Here is a 6,000-nt window from a genome sequence, read left to right as displayed (position 1 = left end):
GTTTTATGTCCTAATGCGACCAGCAAAACCAAAACAAAATCGAAATAAGAGAAAAAGGTTTAATTTGATCTTCTCACTTTGAAGCTGTAATGCATGTTTCGTGAGTCGATAATCGGGAACAATGGAGCTCCGACAAGTCTAGTGGATGATTTTTGTGGTCACCGTGAATTCCCTGGTTGGATAACTAGATGGCCAAATGACGTCGTTCAGGAATTCCCTTCGTCGCGATCAACGTTGGATGTTTCGTATTAAAATATTACCGCCTCCGATTCTTCGACTGCATAAATCGCCAACGGCACTAAGTAATCATTTTTTCTTTTACCGAAATGAAATTCAAGTAACTGCTTAAAAAGTTTTCGATACGGTAATAAAGTGTCTGCTCTTTGAGTTTTACATTTACCCTTTTTTCCACAGAACATCTATACATGTAAATCTGCAAGACAACTCCCTAAAACATCACGGAAGCGGGGTATGCACATTGATGTGTGTGCACCAAAGTGAGGATGACAGTCGAAATTTTTCCTGCAAGTTCTGCAATTTTTCTGGAAACAATCACCAAAAGACAGAGGGTAAGGTTTGTGAATATGTCCAAATCTCTGTCTTCTTCGTATTTCCTTTTGCCAAGAACAACTAGACACTTGAAGTTTGGTTTTGGAGCAAAGGAATGTTATGGCTGGAGGATGCCAAGCAGCCCCCAACCGCATTGCCCTCGATTATCTTCTCTTCCTCTTTGGACTTTCCCCACACCACCACGTAGAATCCCATCACAATCACAATCGCCCCTATCAAGCTGCACAAAACCAGAGACACCGTTTGGTTTAGAAAGTTCAAAAACTGAAGAGCAAGGAGCTTTTTTTCTCTGACGAACTGAACTACCATCTTGACTGGAGAAAAAGATGGGCTACAGGCGTTTGAATAGAGTAGAAGAGAGATGTGCTTGTACCTTCCAAGGTATAAAGTTTCACCTAGGAATATTGTTGACACCTAAATTTTGGCTATTCTCTTTAGTCATGAATTTTTGCATAAAAATTAGGGACTAACTTTAGTCCCTAGGAAAAAATATTCAAATCGTTTTCATATAGTCTAGTTTAATTTAGCATAGGACTAGTAGCGGACATGCTTAAATGTTCAATTCAGAACCTATTTAATTTTGCTTGAGATCGATGCAGAAAGAAAGCAACCATAGGAAAAAGAACGTTGAAAATCTGGTAAGATGGAGCATATCTTCGATATTCAAAATCAATGAGAATGCGGTTGGAGAAATATCGGCAAAAAATCAATACTCGTGAATGGGCCAACGGTGATGAATGTAGACACGTTCGCGGCAATATGAGCGAAACAGAATAGATTGCATTGAAAGAGCTCAAGTGGTCTTTGTCGAAATTCTCGGAAAATCTTCACGGGTCAAAACAGCTCCAACAGCTCCGTACTTTCAAAAAAAGATACGAAGAGAGATTTGATTTGTTTAGAGGAAGCTCAGGTCGTCTCGGTCTATAAAAGGCATTCACGTTCTTCTTCAAAAGGGGGGCTCGACAACTGCACAAGCAAAAGAGAGAAAGGCGAGGGGTTTCGTCTAGGGTGAATAAAAAAAAAAAAGCTGGGCGGTAACAGAGAGAACAGAAAAAGTGAGAAGCCACGTTCAGAGTGTTTTCGATCTTAGAGGAAAAAGGAAAGAAAGTCTGAGGGAAGTTAGGGAGAAAAGACAGAAATAAGAGAAAAAAAAGAGAACAGGTCACGAGAGGAGCTTCGTCCAGTGTGAAAAAGGGAGGGCTTAGAAAACTTGGAGAAAAATGACGTGAGTTCGGGATGGAGTTCGAAGGTTTTCCCTCCAGGGTCGAAACCCTCCTCCGTTCGAAGCTCATCAATGCGCTAATCCTCTTTTGTCGCAAGCTCCCCGCGTGCTAATTCTCCTTCGCTGACCTACTGTTGCCATTGCTATTCTGCTGTCGCCCGACATAACCCCGTCGACGTCCCCCGCTGTCCCACCGTCACGCGTCACAGCTCCATCAAAGTACGTTGCTGCTGCTTATTGTTTCACCTTCGTTCCGGCACTGTTTCATCGCTTTCCAGTGCTGTCCCAGTTGTTGTTCAGGCCAGATTTGGTGGCTGTTTAAGGCTGGCTTCGAAGGTTTGTTCGAGTAAGCTCATGCGACTGTTTAAAGACAAATTTTGCTGCTGTCCTGGGAAGTTTTACTGCTGTTTGGCGCAGAAACAGTGCAGTTTTTGGGCTAATTTTCAGTGCAGATTTTTGGGCATTGCCTAGAGCGATAATTACATTATTCGGCGCAAAGTGCTCATCATTTCGGGATTCTTTAGGCACAAGTTCAGCTGTTGTCCAGGGGCCTTTTTACCGCTGTTTGAAGTCCAAAACAACTCTTCTTTGGACGTGTTTCATTGGTGGTGCTGTCCGCCGATCTCGAGCCTTGGTAGTGTGCCTCTCCGTTGATCACGATCGAAAAGCCATCTCGATCCATAGAAGATTCGAACACAAGAAGCAAAATCTGAAATATTTTAGATTAGGTAAATTCGATTTGCTCAAGTTCGTTTCTTGTTTGAATTTATATGGATTTCGAATGATATTTTGCTTAGGCAAGTTTTTATCTGTTGATATTGCAGCATGTGATAATTGCCTATTTGAATTTTATTGATACCTCAAGCATATTTTTAGGCTTAGAATACCGGTTCGAATTAAGGGGTGATTCCCTACCAACAACGTGCAAATTCGGACTAATCTCAACCCCGAGATTTGTCTCGATGGCATGGGGATCGAGATATCTAATCTTAACCACCAGATTTGATTCCTCGATCCAATCCGTTATCTAATTCGAATCGGAAGATATTTTCATGCATGATTTGATTTGTTAAATAAAAAATAAAAAATAAAAATAAAAAAATAAAAAAAAAATTCATTCAAAACACCAAAAATATCTCATTCATGTAAATTGCATATAGTTTAGAACATTCTATTAAGGTAGATTGAACGCATTCATTTTACATATGCACGTTGTTTAGGCTTAGTCGCATAACCACTATGTCATTTTCATGTCGCATTGTTAGTCATGTAATATATTTTGCCACGTCATCAAAGTTTGACATATCATATAGTTCGGCATGTCATTTCGTCATATTATTTTTACGTGTCGTCATAAGTCATTGATGTCATGTCACATTCATATGTCATTTAGAATAAGGCTCGTTCATTTTGAATTGCTAGATTAGTCTAGTCTAATATAACATGTCATTTAGATTAGATTCATGCCATTTTTTTTTTTTGCATAACATATAGGTTAGAATTCATATTGCTTTGCATGTCATTAGGATTCAAAAACTTTTAAAAACAAAAACAAAAAAACAAAAAAAAAACCATCATGCATTCATGAATAATTGTCACTTTTTTTCATCTCATTAGAATAATTGTGTTCTTACAACACAATTACATTCATGCATTGCATCATTCATTAAAAAAAAAAACAACAAAAAATAACTACACCTTTGGAACTTTAAATCATAATCATTGGAAGTTGCCGACTCAAATAATTTTCATTGAAATGAAAGGTACCGAAAGGGCGTTAATAGAAATATTAGCGTAATCAAGTTCCCGAACTCAATGAATCTCCGGTTCGTAGGAATAAAGTATTTCTCCCGATACTTTATTTAGGTGACTAATCAGCCTACCATAAAATGATTAGTGGCGACTCCAATTTGAAAATCTTTTTGCTTGATAAATAGTGAACCATAAGTTGCGATTTGGTATGGACTTGGGAGAGTCCGAGTTAAGTTAATTAGATAATTAGCTTGATAATCCATTAGCCTAAAAACCTGATTTTTAGGTCGCGACAGCTTGGCGACTCATCTGGGGAACATGTTTAGAATTTTCAAACAAAATTTTAAACATAAGTGAACTTAGGCCCGAAAAGATTTTCATGAAGAATTGTTCGGCTTGGCAACTTTGATTGGATTCTAATTTTTTAGGTGTTAAATGTTTTTGCAGACGGAGTTATAAGGGGAGGAGTGTTGTGGCTAACCCCTTGTTTTGCGGGCCTCGGAGTTTGGAATTTAAATTCTGTATATTATTGAAGCGGTGTTTTGATATAAACTGTCGTGCATGCTGTAATTAAGTTCTCATTGCACACACTCACGAATAACCCATTGCCGGACCCGGGCACGCACAACTTAGGATGGTACTAAGAAGGGATGATCTAGCTAAACCCATCTAGCTATGAAAGTCCGCGCAACACTAGTTACCACCATGTAACTTGAGTTGCACTTCTTATGTCCCGAAATTTCTTTCAAAGTTGAGATTTGCTACCCATCCGTGAACCACGCAGATAGATTCGTAACCTTTCGAATCGCGGGTCGCTACTCGACTAGCCGGGATCACGTAGGATGATTGAGCTACAACCCTTTAGCTTCAATCTACACACTTACGTGGTTTCATTTTGTAAGCCTATAGATGTCAACTCTCACCTTTTCATCTGCATGTCTATGTGGTTGACATTATTGTCGGTGTAAAGTAAGTATTTCTCCTTGCTTTATTTTATAATTTACTTCTTTTGATTTTCGTTTGGGTCGATCCATGAATTAGGTCAATTGTTGGTCTTGGTCTATATACTATGGGAACGGCCGGCGTTCAGATCGTAATCGCCCCTAAAGAAGATACTAAGGGAATGGATTGCATCCAGATCATAAGCGCCCCTAAGGAAGAGTTGAGTCGATGGTACAACAGACTTGATGCGACGGGCCGTTGTTTTGTTCGACCCAGGATTGGTCGTTTGCTCCCCTTGCTAGAAGTACGAGTCCGAACGGGTCTTATTCGAGCATTGGCGCATTGCTGGTGCCCTACGACTACCACATTCATCATAGGTAAGCATGAGCTCACTCCAACTTTGGAAGAATATGGCATGATTATAGGAAAACCTCTAGATTCGGATTTGATTAATCCACCGATTGAATTTGATCATATCGCAAGCCTAGCAGATTTCTTAAACAAAGAAAAAGATACTGTTGGAAAAATCTTGAAAGCACACCATGGCGGCTGCCCTTTTTCATTTCTCAAACAATGCTTTGAAACTTCTAAATCTTCATATGATATGGGCAAAATTTTTGTGCTAACATTTGTTGGGTTCATAGTCTTCCCTTATCGGAAAAATGCTATTCATCCACAAGTAATCTACGTTGTGCGACAGTTTTGTTCCAACAAAAATATTGTCTCTGCGGCACTTGCAGAAACCTTTTTGTCTCTCACTAGATTTATACAAGGAAAAGAAAAGGTTTTACGTGCATCTTTTGAATTATTACAAATCTGGTTCCTTTCCCATATAAAAAGAGGTGATAGGCTATTCACTTTAGCCGAGACTGGTACCTCGGATAACCCAATCTTAAGTTTTAAAGAAAATCAAGAAAATGCTCCAGATTATCATTATTCGTAATGGTTGGTTTTTATGAAAAATCCGAGTCTTAGGGGTTTCATATGGCATGCTAATTGGTTCCAAGTTAGAGAAGCTCGTATTACATGCCGAGGGTTCGGGCCCATTCCTTTGATGGGTTTCACTGGGGCCATTGAGTACTATCCATCCAGAGTAGCCCGACAGTATGGTGCCTTACAGCGGCTACCGCCAGCATTACTAAAAGACCCGGTCTTGACAGATTTTTCCGATCATAGCATCGATCACGAGGAGTCTATTGCATTCGTCCGTTCGGTGTGGAAGGATTGTCGACCAACAGAATTGAAGCTACCGGATAGGCCACCGAAAGGTAGAGAAAAGATGTATCATGCTTCAAGGGAGTACATCGATCATCATGTCATTCCGGATGCTATACGGCCGAAGATTCCCCGGGTTCCGGTGAAGATTACACAACGTGCCGAGATTAAGCGCCTCAAGAAAAGAGCCCAAAGAGCTGCGGAACGAGCTTCGAGGATATCCAAGAAATATAGGCGGTTTCGAGATGACGTCGGCACCCATATGTATATAGATCAGGCCAAGTGAAGGCTTGAATCTA

The sequence above is a fragment of the Rhodamnia argentea genome, chromosome 6 (genome assembly GCF_020921035.1).
Source record: "Rhodamnia argentea isolate NSW1041297 chromosome 6, ASM2092103v1, whole genome shotgun sequence".
Classification (NCBI taxonomy): domain Eukaryota; kingdom Viridiplantae; phylum Streptophyta; class Magnoliopsida; order Myrtales; family Myrtaceae; genus Rhodamnia; species Rhodamnia argentea.
Note: the sequence above shows the minus strand (reverse complement) of the source record.